A 15898-nucleotide genomic window follows, 5' to 3' on the forward strand; every position below is an offset into this window, starting at 1 on the left:
ATTGATGGGTTTATATACAAAATCAAGCTACACTGAGATCATTCCATGTGTTTCTTAGGATTGATCTTGGCCATACACTTGTGGCACATAGTTTAGGATACCATGGGAGCTCAAAAACAAGCCCATAGAGTGTTAACACCATGTCTAAAACCCAAGGAACAGTTGTTGTTTGCTGAAATCAAGTTTTCTGCCCAGATAGGGGCTGTCACACCTCACGTAAGACTTAGCCCAGTTTTACGCGCCCCGCGAGCGACCTGCAGTGCAACAACAGTTTTAAAATTTAAAGTTTTGGGCCCTGCATGCATATTAGTTGATTTTTGACACAATTAAGCCCCGTTAACCCATTTTCAAGGCTCAATAATGATGTCAAAGTATCGGGAACATGAAATATGCTTGAAAACATCTCAGATGTCGGTTCGTTTGGTCGTACGGTCACGTTATTTTGTTAATTAAGACGAAATACGAACGGACACGAATAACAATCCAAATTATGCGATGAATGGTATTTTAGCATTCCAATCGCTAAAATAAAATATTTTAATGATTACTCTGTTATAGAGAAGAAACAGAAGAAGAGAAAGAACAAAGGGAGAAAGCTGAGGAGTTGAGCAAATACTTAATGAAGTTGATAATTATCCTGAAAATGACGATGATGAAGATCAAGGAGCAACTAGGTTTCTTATATTGAAGCCTAATGTTCAACAATCTCTCAATGATTTTCTCAACAACGAGCTGAATGAACAACACGAGGATCAACATCAAGAGTGTTATTCTTCTGGAAAGCAATACGCTGATCAAGTATACTTAACTCAACCCGAAGTTATTTATTTACTTTTTGCATTTGAGGGAGAGTTAGAGGTGCCTAGGACTAGAGAAGAGATGTTGGAAGAATTAGGGATGGATGACGGTAATCTACAGTTTGATATAGAAGATGAAATCCCATCGTCGCCGGAGAGAGAGTATGAATTCAAGCTTGTAAATGAAGCTGATAATTTTAATCATGTTGAACATGAAGAGGGTTCTGATACATCTGAAGAAGATACACCCTATCATTATTCTAGTGTTGATGACACATTTCCTACTTTTGCTGAGATATTCAAAAGTCAAAATGAAGATGAATTACGTAGGAAAGTGGTTGAAAACATAAGTACAGAAGGTAGTCCTGAGACAGTTCCACAAGAAACATTGTTAGAAGGCAGAAAGAACTGGTTTAAGGTTATGCCAAAAGAAAGAAAGTACAAGAGACCACTACAATACTTCAAGGATCATCCAGATAAATCTTTCGGTGACATTCTTTCGTGGGGATATCTTGAAGATTTGAAGGTATATGCTATTAGAAGAGAACAAGGGGTTACAGTATTTCGAGTTCTTATTAGATATCAGAACACTTTCGTGGTGGGAGTGGAGGAGTTGGTGCAAACAAAGAATGTAAAATAGTTCTATTATGGTCTTGATGTGAAAGTGCACGACCAGAAGTTATGGAAATACATAAAGCATCAAGCAAAGCACGGATTCCCTTATTGGAGGCCACAATATCCAAAACAAGATATAAAGATTGATCCAATGATGGGAGAGAAAGATATTACTTTGATAATAAAGTCGCCGAGATGTTTGAAAAATATGCCACTGCATGCGAAGAAACAAGATTTCTATGAACATTTTCAAGGATGGATGTACAATTAGAGCACAGCAGAAGCGATTATATAGTTGTTTGACAAGAAGACTGGAGAATCAAGGAGGATCAATGTGTTAGATCCTATGTGGTTGGTAAAATGTTCGAAGAAGGATATCGAATGTCTATTCTTTAACAAGATTGTATATGATGCTCCAGACAAAGTTCAAGCACAACAATATCTGAAGATGGCGAACTTGTGTTTTGAAAAAGATATCAACTCAGGGAGATATTGGCAGACAAATTTCAAAGACATAGAGTTGGAGGAGTTTCTGAAGAAAAAGAAGTGTAGTGAAAGATTCAGAAAGATTGCTGAGAGAGCTGCTATTGTGGGAAGAAGAAAGCTAATGAGACCTCAACCAACTGACCAAACACCATTAGAAAAAAGATGAGAACAAGATCCCTAGATTGGATAGAAAGCGAGTTGGTGATCCTGAGTACCGAAAATACTAGAATGAAGTTGAAAGGCCTCTGAAGCGCAAGGTGCTTACTAAACGTGAAAAACAAAGGAGACAGAAAGCTAAGGCTAGAAGGCGCAGCAGGAAGATGGAATAAAGACTATGCGGGAAGGAAGACTACAACTACATCTAAGGGGGAGTCTGTTAGTGCATTCTCTATGTAGCTTCCATCTGTATCGAGACTTTGTATTTTCTCTTGTATGTGTGTTTGTATATTTGTATATGTATGTATTTTGTATGTAGACAAAACAGGGAACGAAATGATAACTGCCAAGTGTGATCCGGACGGATGACACGTGTCATCTGTACGGATGGCCATTCCATCGGATGGCAATCCGATCATCCGATTAGGTGACACCTACACCTTCCCTTGATTGCCTATAAATAGTGGACTAGTGCCATTTGTCTAGAACCTTTTTCCTGAATGTAATAGCGAAGCTCTGTTCGATTTTCATCTGGAACTCTTGTATTTTCACATTCTCTTAATGAAATTTGACATGTTAAGCATTGAGATTGTTGTTGGTGATTCTCTGATGATGCCGAGGGATTCCGCACCTCGCCATTGATCGATTCCACCACAATCTTCTACTAGATCTTCACCCGAACTTGAAAACACCTTGGATTGAACTTTGTTCTCACAAGAACACTTAAAATTTTGAAAACGGAGGTTTGGGGAAAGTGTTCGGCCGAGATATGTGTTGGAGAAGAATGAAAATGGCTTTTGATTTTAATTGGACGAGTTTGGTGTGTTTAAGAAATCGTAATCATTAGTGTGAGTCCCAACACTCAACACTTGGCAAATCTCTGGGAGAGGTGGCTCCTTAAGCCACCACTTGCCTCTTTCTCTCTCATATATACACGCACATATATATATATATATACATATCATATGCTTTAAACTGTTATTTTATTGATGACCGGGTATTTTAACTCGCGTTTTAATCCTGTTTTAAGGCATTTTAAATTATTTTTATCACTCTATAAAAATAAACTCGCCATATTATTACTGAAATAATTATCAATTGCCTCGACTGGCTACGTTGACAGTATTCTGTCATATACGCACAGTATCGCGCAGTACGCACTTAAACTTGAAAACTTGAGTTTCTGAGTGTTTTAATTTATTTTTCCTCCAGGACGTGATTAAAAATACCATTTTAATCATAACAGATTATTTTTAGGATTTTAACATTAACCGGACAGTCAACGACATTCGTTTCGCATTTTGTTCGTTACGCTATAAACATTTATCTTATTATTGCCAACATGGTTTTTAACCATGTTTGGATTTACCATGTGATATCCTACATCGGTTGTTGTAGGATCGTTTTCACGACCAAACGAGTCGTTCAGAAGAGTTCTCGGATCAAATCAGAGGCGGAATTCAAAGATTTGATCTTCGTTTAGCTTGTTATACACTTTAACAGTCTCTTGTATTGATTAACTTGACATTACAATGGCTGGAGACAATTTGGCAGCACCTCGGCTCCAAAATCAAAAGGTTACAAATGAAACACATAAGTGTCCTATTTATAGGCCAAGGCATATAAGGAAGTTCACCTTATTTACAATAATGCCACCTTGCCTTTTTCTATCTAATATAATAATATAAAGTCTCCTTTTCTTCAGTTTCTTCGTACTACTTGACCAAGATCTAACATTTCTATTGCAAGCTTTGATACAAGATGAAGTCAGCAGACATATGCACTAATAGTCTCCCCCTTGGATGTTGACGGAGTCTTTAGTACGAGACAACAGTACGTGAAAACTTCAGTCTTGATCAGTCTTCTCGCTTTCTCCAAAATATTTGACTTTGAAGCATCCTTCAAACTCTCTCTTTCTCTTTTCTCACCATTATCAGCTATTCTTCACTCTTCAAAATCCCCGTTGCTAACAGACTCCCCCTTAAGTTGTGTCGGGATCGTAGTCTGATATAGCACTTTCACAGGTTTTTGATCGAAAAACCTAGCTTCAACTCTGCACAGGCTTTGTCACGGGGATCTGCACAAGCTCTAACCAAAAGTAAGATTTAACTTTATGCTTACCACTTGTATTTAAAATGATTAAATTGGTTTCAAATTAATGAGCCATTTAGTCATTTCAAAAACAATTCACATTTCCAACAAACTTTCCCAAACTTTTGTTCTTCCTGTTTAGCACTTAGAATTTTGAATATTAGCTCTCCAACATCAGTTGTCGAAAATCCTTTTGGATTTTTCAAAATTTTATGCTAAAACGCAATAAACTCTTTTTGGATTTAAGGAAATAAACTATATATAAACATCTTTTTGTGAGTTTGTGTAAGAGGATCATATCAAATTTTGACAAATCACAAGCACCGTTGAGCTTTAAACACTTTAAGTTCTAAACAATTCACACAGATTGACGATATAGTTGTCCTCTTAAACTCAATCTAAAGCTTTCGAAATGCTGACCGATACATTAAGGTATATTAATTTTGCACTAAATTCTTATGGACCCCACGATCTCAGCATATCCCCTCATCATGTAATACACTAACTCGAGTAATTCCTTTAAACTTTCATCAATTGTGATATGTGTGAAAACAATGTAGAATGTTTAAACATTAACAATTAGGTCGATCTTTCGATACGCAGAGAAAGTCCAATGTTTATACAAAATAACAAACTAAAAACAAGTTGAAATTGTTTAGGCTCTAACCACCAGTTCGATACTCCCGTATACGCAGAGGTGATCCAAAGCTTAAACGAAACACCAAAGAAAATAAAGCAGAACGTTTAGGCAATAATATCCAGTTCGATACTCACGTATACGTCGAGGATGTTCAATGCTTAACCAAAATAAAGAAATAAAACAAGTTTAAATCTTTGCAAAATGAAAACACAATCACAGTGACTTTTTCAGCAAGTTGTGAAAGTTCACAAACTGACCGGTTTTTATGGTCTTTTAGCATTCAACGATTACTGAGTAGATACACAGTCACGAAGGATAAAACTAAGTACTATGCTTTCAAATGCGTTTCCCACTAGAACTTAGACTTTTTCATTTAAGTTTGTATCGTTATCGCAAATCTACTAGTCTAGCTGAGCCTATCGTCACATCTTTAGTGAGACCGTTTATTACATTAAAACATTACATTTCTTTAGCGTATTGTGACAGTCTAACTAATGTACTATCATTTCCTCTTTTTCACAACAAAACTCATCTTTAATTTTTAATGTTTTTGATTTTCAAATTTTCTAATTTTTTTTAAATTTTTCTCCCCCTAAAATCAAAATTATATTTCAAATTTTGATTTTCTGGAAAATTTGAAAACAAACCGTACAAAGAAAGTGACAACAATGATGAGAATTACTTCAATTCTCCATTCAATGGATTTTCCGGAAAATAAGTTTTGTGTGTCATTTCATAAACTTGGGGTTTCATCACCTTGTTCTTCAAATTACCACTTGTAGGAAAGATGGATCAAGTACAACTTAATGTCCTTAATTAATGTTTTGAATTTCTCAAGAAAGATGCCGTTTCCTGCTCCACACTTACCAACCTGGGAGCTCCGGCAAGTCAGGATTTTAAGCAAAGAATGCAGGCACCAAGCATGACCAGCCTTAGGTGTATCCGAGTTGTTTTCACTTGGGGTTTGAACATATCTTTTTTATTCATAAAATTCTTTAACCCCTTTGGCCTTACCATCGATCATCTTACCAAAGATATGTTTTACCTTGCTATTGAAAGTCTTTTCGACATCAAATTCTTTCTTTTCAGAAGAGAATTGATTCGAAATATCCACATTACCAACATTTTGTTTAAAATTTTTGTCCGCAATGGTGGAAAGTTGATATCATCCAATGGCGGAACTGAATTTTCTCCTTTTTGCCTCACTGGTGGCTCCTCTGACTTTGACGAGTCAGGATCATCGCTAGAACGTACCTTCTTTGTTTTCGAAGAAACAAATTTATCATCAGAAGGTGGCTCCTTTGTTTTCAACACAACAAATTCATCGCCGACCTTTATTGGAACTGTTTGATCAACAAATTTTACCTTTACTCTACCTTTTGTCCTCATATTTGTATCTGATGGATTCATTTTACTTGACTAATTTTTTGTTGAGCAAAACGATTCATCAGAACTTTTATCTGAATTAACTGTTATACCCGAGGACAAAATCCTTTCAAGATACTCCCTTGCTTTCTTCCTTTTCTTTCTCAGTCTATCTTTCTGCCCTTGTGAAAGCTTCACTTTCTGTTCTTTCACTTTTGGTTCTTTGGGCTTTTCATCAATTTTGACTGATTTCTTCATTCTTCCATGAGATTCAGCCCTCGATCTACACTTTAATCTCATTAGGTAATCTCTGGCAATGTGTCCTTTGATTTGACAATCATAACATTTCCTCGTGTCAAATCTCTGACTCTTGCAGTTAACAGTAATGTGTCCTTTAAAACCACAGTTGTAACACACTCTGTTATCGTACCATTCTCCATTATCAATCCAAACACTCAAATCATAACATTGATTTGATTTGTAGTACTCATGACTTCTCCTAAAAGCTTGATTTGACGCATGAGCACTATGGTCAAACCTGTACCACTCATTACCAACTTTTTGGGAGTTTTGATTTTCAAATTTTTGTGGTTTTTTATAACGATTGGATGACTAAACTGATGACCTTTTATTGTTGTTTTGAAAAATTTTCGAATTTTTAACATTTTGTTTTTGTTCTACATTCTTCTTAACAGGTTTTTGCTTTGAGCATTCACCTATTTCAGTTCAATGTAAATCAGTTTCTTTAATTCAAAAAATATTTTCTTTTCAAGCTCATCATAATCTTCAATTATGAATTTGTCATAATTTGTGGCATTGTCACTTATTGGAACAGAATTGATCGGTTTTGGACAGAGATGATTCAGAAATTCTGATGAGGTCACAAAACCTTTCAATTTTTTTTCAAGCTCATCAATTTTATTTCTTGCATTCTCAGCTATATTTTCAAGCTGGGAGATTTTCTAAAGATGAGACTCGATTGCCTTTTCATTTTCAATTTTATTTTTTCAAGAACAAATTTTTCATTTTCTAAAACTTTCATTTGATCTTGAAATTTTGTTTCATTTTCTTTTAAATTTTTGTTTTCTAATTTTACCCAAAATCTTCATTTTCTGAAGATTTTATTTTATTTTCTATATCCTTTTCAGTTTTCAATTTTTCATTTTCCAAAAATGTTATTTTATCTTGAAAGTCTTTTTCTTGTTCTTTCCAATTTTTGTTTTCCAATGTCAAACTCTCCACATCCTTCAAGAGTTTGACATTGTCTGATTCAAATTTATCACATTTTGAGCACATCCCAGATATCTTTTCAGCTTCAGCTTCCTTCTCAACCTTGATGTGAGAACTGTGTTCTGTAGTCGTGGTGCGATGTAAAACAATGTTGATTATTAATAAAACAATGTGCTTTGGTGTTACTACATGTGTTTTTGTGTTATTATGTGTGTATTTGTATTTGGTAAATTTTCAATTCAATTCGATTCCGATTTCAAGCTCTAAATCGCTTTCTGGAAGGCTATATGCGCACGAATGCGTAAATATAACCAGTTTAACGCAACAAACACTCCAGAATAGTGAAATAGGCTTAACATACCTTAAATAACCTCCACATAACTTAGAAATAAGTTTTGGATGGTTCGGTGTGTTAAAATCAACCTTGTTCGATCGCAGGGACTATTTATGTCAAATTGCGAAACTATACCGATTTGTATAGTAACGAACACTCCGGAACTTGATCATAAGTTAAACATACCCTAAATAACTTTTACATAGCTTAGAAATAGGCTTTGAAGGGTTCGGTATGCTAAAATAAACTTTATTGATCATTAGGGACTAAAAGCGTCACAAAGTGCACAAGTTTGCATTTTCGCGCATATCTTACGTTCTGAATATATCCGGACATCCAAAAATTTATGTAAGCATTAAAATATTTTATTTTAGTGTTTGGCATGATAAAATTCCATTCGTCGCTTAATTTGGATCGTTTTTGCGTTCGTTACGACTTCCGTCGTAATTAAGCGAATAACGCAACCGTACGACTAAACGAACCGACATTCGAGATATTTTTGAGCATGTTTTAAGTTCCCTATACTTTGACTTCATTTTGGAGCCTTGAAATGGGGTTAACGGGGCTTAAACGTGTCAAAAATGGGCAGAAATGCTTGTTTCACAAGTTCATGGACTAAACTGCAAATGCTGAATACTTAGCCATGCGGCCCGCGTAAGCCCATGTGCATATCGTAAGCGGGCCGCCTGAGATGCCCAGTAACAGAAAAACCAGTTTCTGAAATAGCAGTTGGTTTGCAGGGTTTTTGGACATGGTTTTGATCATTCTATGGGCCAATTTTGATGGTTTTTGAGAGCCCATGGTATCCAGATACCATGTGCCCACTTGTACGGATGAGATCGAAGCTCAATCTTCGAGAAACGATCCTAACGGCTCTTGAAAATCTATAAATACCCACTTGATTTCACTTGCAATCCTCACATTTGATCTGATTCTTTCTCTCTAAGTGGAAGTATTTGCTTCCTACCTGAGAGTGAATCGGGTCAAAGCTTGTGGGGACGTTTTGTAAGTATTCCTTCGTTCTTTTCGTTCGTTTCTATCGTTAAAGTCAAATTGTGTTTGACTTTCTGCTTTGACCAGTTTATGGTTAACGCGAAGTTCGTTTGAACTTCATAACGTGAGCGTAATCACGATGGTTATAGTCCCTAGTGACTATACCTACTGATTACCACGTTATCTAGGCTCAGTGACGAGTCGTAGCTTCGGCCATAATGCGTATTCTCTCGTATTTTGTAACCAAGCTACTTTTAGGTATCAAAACTGTTTGTTTTGATAACAAACCTGTTTTCTAACTTAACTAAACATGTTTTAGCATGCTTAGCTCGTCACTTTTAGTTAGTGCTTGTCTAGAGTCGTAAGTCAAAGCGGACTAAACACCCGCTTAGACTTTCGAACACGACCCGTTTGGTTGATCATTAGGATCCGACCAAACATGTTTAGTGACCATAGTAGCATAGGGAATAACCCTACGAGGTTATACCTTATGGTCACTTAAGTTTGATTAGTCGCATGATGAATAGTTTATATGCCCTTGGTATATTACCGAAATACCCGTTTCATACATAATTGGTAATTAAGCATATGTAACCTAAACTTTTGACACGTAACTAATTATGTAACATAATTAAACATGTATGGGCATATAATACTTGTCATAGGACTAGTTAGATGCCTAGAACGCGCTATTGCCTGCACGACGTGTTAAAGTAGCGTAAGCTACGTTAATGGGTCGCGATGGGTCGAAAGCACTTAGGTTAGGTTCCGATTTTGAATGTAGGCTTTGTTAAACCATATCACATGAGTTCCAACACTCATATGGTTTACAAGACCTCATTCTGTCCGATCTTCCGATTTAGGCGTATATTGTATGACTAGTGGTTCGATTACTAGGTGCTACTTGATTCCTTTGGTTTGCTTGAGTTTTCTTGAGTTCTATTGATCGAGGATACTTTGCACTACCTGTGAGTACATAGTTCCCCTATTTTACTGTTTTTAAATGTTTTGGGGTGATTCATATGTACGAAATGTTTTCAAGGTTTAAACGATGATTTCAAAAACGATTAAAACTATTTTTACTAAACTAATAACGATTTCAATAATGTGAACGAAACTTGATGGTTGTAGTTACATAACAAATGACATTCATTAATTTTGGCCCAACCGACCAGTATTAGGTTATGGTACCATAGGATCTAACAAATCCCGTTACTTTACTACACCCATGGTTATGTGTGGGGGTTGTGGGTAGCGACTGAATCTGATGTTTGTTAACTTACCCTTTGGTGGTTTGTTAATACGAGAACGAGTTGAACGATGGACGAGTTTCGAAGGTTTGAATGTTGTTAGCGAGACGACCATAAATAGTTTTTTCACAATTAAAACGAGGATGATTTAAACGATTCTAAACGAGTTAACGATTTTCAAACGATTTTAAACGATTTGGGTGAACGATTGGTTTTTGGTTAGTGTTTAGATAACGGGACGGGTGTAATGTGATGAAAGCATGGTGGATACGCCGCTGGTACTTCCTATATATAAGTGTTTTCAAAATATTACATACCGTGGCGTTATTTAGTTCACTTGGGTAAACGATTTGAAACGATGTCACACAACGATGTTTTCTAAAAGATATAAACCATATGAGTTTTTAACAAGTTTTTACAAGATGTTTTACTAGTTGGTTTTCTAAAACAAATGTTTTGAGTTAAGAAGCATGGCTACGAGATTTTATAAACCATAATCAACTTGATTTGAGTTGGTTAACTATGTTGCAATACATTTTTCAAAACAAGGTTTGTATTTTGACTCTTGTAGTCTAATAAAGTACCGCAACATATAAACGAGCCATGATTCCGATACTCTTATAAAACCTATGTACTCGCCAGCATTTCTTTGCTGACTAAGTTTTTACATATGTTTCAGGTGTTGATGCTTGATTGATTTCTAGGATGCATGTGTCACGTAGGATCTGGACAAGGCCTTAGTGACATAATAACTATGATAGACGATATAAAACTTGTTTGTCCTATGTGTTAAGATAATGTAATGTTTAATATTATCAATAAAACGAAACTATTTTTGAATCCATGGTTGTGAAACAATTATTCTGTTGCAACACTCCCCGACGTTTCCGCCACAGTTTGTTGTCCTACATGGTTGGGGTGTGACAGAAGAAGTTGGTATCACAGCCAATGGTTATAGGTAATTAGGTTATTAGAAATGCTTTGACCTAGACTATAGCTTTTAGGACCCCAACGCAAGTTTACTTGCGTTTAGATTTTAAAACAATACCGTCACCTATCCTTAGGTGATATCCACAATGGGAACGCTAAGTTCGAATCCGCTTTGAAAACTAATCATCCGTTCTAGGATGATTGATTACTAGGTTTTGAACCCTTTGTTATAAGGTTTTGAACCCTTTAATGTTTTCAAAATCTCGTCAGAGTTTGGGTCTAAATAGTGTGAACACATGCAAACTGGAAGACTGGGTGCCTGTACTCTGAATTTTCTGTCTAAGGCTAGAGTGTTCGTACAAATCCGCAATATCAGACCAGTCACTCTTACCTGGGAACTCTTTGGGTGAGTTTCCACTTATAGGCGAGCATGTCTTCGGCGATACATTATTTTTGATCTATTTACTTTGATTAGTCACTCCGTGTCGTTTGATTGTTCGAGGTAACGAACAAATGATCGCCTTTCTGCCATTTTGACGGTATTTTCAATACCTCTTTTTCTTTTCAACCTCACTCGTTTCTCTTATGTCCTTATTAGACAATGCCTCCTCGACGTGAAGCACAATCTTTCACTATTGAAGAAATCGCAGCCTTGGTTTCTCAGCAAGTGGCTGCTGTACTTCCAGGCGTTGTGACCCAAGTCCACGAGATATTCAACAATAACAACAACAACAATGCGTCGTGTAACTTCAAGAGCTTCAATTCTGCTCAGCCTCTAAAGTTTTCTGGGTCACAAGGAGCAATTGCGCTCTTGCAGTGGTTTGAGAGTATCGAGAGCACATTCAGACACGTCCAGTGTCCGAATGCGCGGAAGGTTGAATTTGCTTCTAGTGTGTTTGAGAAGCGTGCGCTTACCTGGTGGAATGGTATTATGCATGATAGGAGTGCCGAAGTGGCATTGGCACAAACGTGGGATGAGCTTCGGGCTCTCATGATGAAAGATTTTTGTCCCCGTCACGAGATTCGGGCTTTGGAACGAGATTTTGACGATTTAAAGCAAGATGGGGCTGAACATCATGCGTACACGGATCGTTTTGAGGAACTCAGTCTGTTGTGTCCCACCATGGTTACCCCTCTGGAGAAGGCAATCGAGAGATATATCGATGGTTTGCCCCATTCCATTCAGGATTGTCACACCCCCAAATTCCACCTGCGGAGTATCATCCGCTTGAGGGCGTGACTGACCAGGATCCAGCCACCAATTATACTGAATAATTGAATTAGTAACCAAAGTAATACCTACTAACCATACGGTTAGCAAATATCATGTTCAGAGCTTAAAGCTTTAAGTTCAGATAGTGGTAAGCAGCGGAAGCATAAGTATAACAGTTTTAAACAAGGTTCATAGTTCACGTTTATTTAACACCCAATATCGGGGTAGACGAACACTACACATCCCCAAGCAGCAAGCTCCTCAGTCACTGGTTACCTGCAAAGCATGCAGTAAGGTGTCAACAATAATGTTGAGCGAGTTCACTAGTTGTCCAGTTTTAATTACCAAAAACTTGTTTCACCAGTTAATTTATCCGTTTATACATGCCATGGGGAGCTACCCCAAAAGTTAGCGACTAAACTGTTTTTCCAATACCGAACACTAGGTAACCGTTGCGTTTCCGCAGGATGCCCCGATGTCAATGTTCTATCATCATTGACGGATGCCTGAGTACATTAGTTCATGCCCAATCCCATACGCAGGCACGGTGTGAGGCTGGTAAAACCTAAATAGCGCTATCAACTAATAACCCGTTCGCCTGGCCCCGGCGACTAATCGGTATTATGTAGTAGGGACTTGAGTGATAGAGTTTCGTTTAGTGTCGTTTGTTGCAATCCGTATAAACAGTAATTAACTAAAGGTTCCCAATAACAAGGGAAGAAAAGTAAGTTGTATCCCCCATAAGGGGATAGTGTTGTTTTTAGTTCCGTTTCCCAAACCACCAGGAATGCACGCTTTAGGTTGTGAACTCACCTTGGGTTGCTCGGTTGATTAATTATCCGGTAAATCACGTTGGTCACCACGTCCTAGCATGGTTACCAAATATAGGTCAAGTTGGGGTACAAGTAATCACGTATATCATACACGTATTAAACACATAGCATGCATACAAACATACATAGGGTTATTGGGCCGGCCCTAATATTTGCATAGTCAGTAACACATAGTCCAGTCAAACATGTAACCCAATTAAACACATTGTGGCCCAATAACCAATACAGGCAGCCCATTCGAGACAAAGCGGTCTCGACTCGAGAACGCACAGTCTCGAGTCGCAACCAGGAGGTTTCGTGTTATCATGTTTTGGTCTCGAGTGGTGCTGGTCAGGAGTCGCAACCTCAGAGGTCCCGAGTCCAGTCTCGAGTCGAGATCATGAAGTCTCAACTCGAGACCTTGCCAGACTCGAGTCCCTGAAGTCCGTCTCGAGTCGTCAAGGGATGGTCTTGAGTCGCAACCAAGGGTCTCGACTCGAGACCACAGTTACGTGCACATAAACCTTCTAGAACCTGTCACATGTACTAACCAAAAGAATTCTGTTTTCATGAAATTTGGTACTAACCAATAGCATTTCCAAAAACATGTTTTGTTGTCTGATTTATAACAAAAATGGATCAAACAAGGCATCTTCAAATATTTATGTCAACATTCAAATAATTCATCCTATATTCAAATAGTTCATCCTTCACAACCATGCATTTTTGGGAGCAAAATAACTAAGATAAAAAGGTTACTATAACACTTAACATAATCCGAATGGTTCTAATCCCCTTTTTACCAAACCGTTCATATATAAATCATGAAGAAACATGGTTAATCAAGTAAAACATGCTACTCATATCATCAAGAAAGGACCTTATCTAATCATCATACATAAACAACAACTTTTAAATATCCAACCAAAGGAGATACTAACCGGCTAGGCTCAAGGTGTGATAATATGATGAATAAGCTTCCAAGTAAGATCCGAAGCTTGAACCGGAAGTCCTTGCTATTACCGGTTTTGATCCGAGAGAGAAAGGTGAGTGGAGGTGATGCTTTAGGGTTTAAGGTTTTCTAGAGAGAGAACTAGGAGGAGTGAGAGGGTGTGAGAATGAGAGAATGATTGTGGGTTTGAGTGTCCAAAGAATAGGAAGGTGTCACTTATGTGAGGGTTTTATAACCCGATTCATGGGCTTAAGGAGATGCGGCCCAAATGGCCCAACCGTTCACTGTTCACTCGAGACCGGGTGATCTCGAGTTGGGTTTCGTGGTCTCGGCCCACTACACACATACATACCTATATATATATATATACTACATACACGTTAATAACACATAGCACACCGAGATAAAATGGAAACTTTTCATTTAGTAACTTACACATATACATACACAAAAAGTTAGGTCGAGAAGGTTGCCCGGGAAAAAACCCGAAGTGTCACATTATCCCCAAGTTTTAAGAACTTTCGTCCCGAAAGTTAAGGCAGTCACTGTCAAGCTAGTATAAATGAGAATGTTTCAACGGAGTGTCACATCATCCCCCCGTTAGTTTGGAATTTCGTCCCGAAATTCGGTTGTAGCTTCAGTGCTGGGGTTTTCGTTCGGGAACAGCTGGGGATACTTGTGCTTCATCTGGTCTTCCCGCTCCCAGGTAAACTCTGGGCCACGTCGCGAGTTCCAACGGACTCGTACGAGGGGTATCTGGCTACGTTTGAGGGTTTTGATTTCTCGATCCGTGATCTCAATCGGTTCCTCAGTAAAGTGTAGCTGTTCGTCGATAGTTAGTTCCTTAAAAGGAATTACGAGTGTTTCATCTGACAGACACTTCTTCAGATTAGACACGTGAAAGACGTTGGGCACCAAACTCAGTTCTTCGGGCAGATTCAATCTATAAGCTACCTTACCGATTTTCTCGGTAATTTCGAATGGTCCGATATATCGCGGATTAAGCTTGCCCCGTTTACCAAAGCGTACCACACCCTTCCAGGGTGAGACTTTAAGTAGAACCCAGTCACCGACCTGGAATTCTAGTGGTTTCCTGCGCTTATCAGCGTAGTCTTTCTGATGGTCACGAGCTGCCGCCATGCGTTGTCTGATCTGGGCAATCTTTTTCGTTGTATCTACCACCATCTCTGGGCCCGTGATTTGACTATCACCGATTTCCGCCCAGCAGATAGGTGATCGGCATTTACGACCGTACAATGCCTCAAAAGGTGCTGCCTGAATGCTAGTGTGGTAGTTGTTATTGTAGGAGAATTCCACTAGCGGTAGATGCTTCTCCCAATTTTTGCCAAAATCGATCACACATGCTCTAAGCATGTCTTCTAGGGTTTGGATGGTGCGTTCGGACTGTCCATCCGTTTGCGGGTGATAAGCGGTGCTCATGTCCAAACGTGAGCCAAAGGATTTGTGCATAGCTTGCCACAATTCCGAAGTAAAAAGAGCGTCTCGGTCGGAAATAATTGAGGTTGGCACCCCGTGCCTCGAAACTACTTCCTTTAAGTAAACTTCCGCCAAGGTAGAAAACTTGTATGTCTCCTTAATAGCCAAAAAGTGTGCGGACTTGGTCAATCGATCTACTATTACCCAAATAGTGTCATTTCCGCGTTGAGACCTTGTTAGCCCTGTAACAAAATCCATGGAAATTTGCTCCCATTTCCAGTTTGGGATTTCTGGTTGTTGGAGTAGGCCTGCTGGTTTCTGGTACTCTGTCTTGACTCTTGTGCAAGTCAAACATTTGCTGACATATGTTGCTATGTGGGCTTTCATACCAGGCCACCAATATGTAGTCCTTAAGTCATGGTACATCTTGTCCGAGCCAGGATGTACTGAGTAATGGGACTTATGGGCTTCGTCCATCACGAGTTCACGTAAATCTCCATAGAGTGGAACCCAAATGCGCCCTGTTACATAGTAAGCGCCATCTTCTTTCTGTTCTAGTCGCTGTCTCGATCCTCGCAGGGACTCAGCCCTGATGTT

The sequence above is a fragment of the Helianthus annuus genome, chromosome 9 (assembly GCF_002127325.2).
Source record: "Helianthus annuus cultivar XRQ/B chromosome 9, HanXRQr2.0-SUNRISE, whole genome shotgun sequence".
Lineage (NCBI taxonomy): Eukaryota > Viridiplantae > Streptophyta > Magnoliopsida > Asterales > Asteraceae > Helianthus > Helianthus annuus.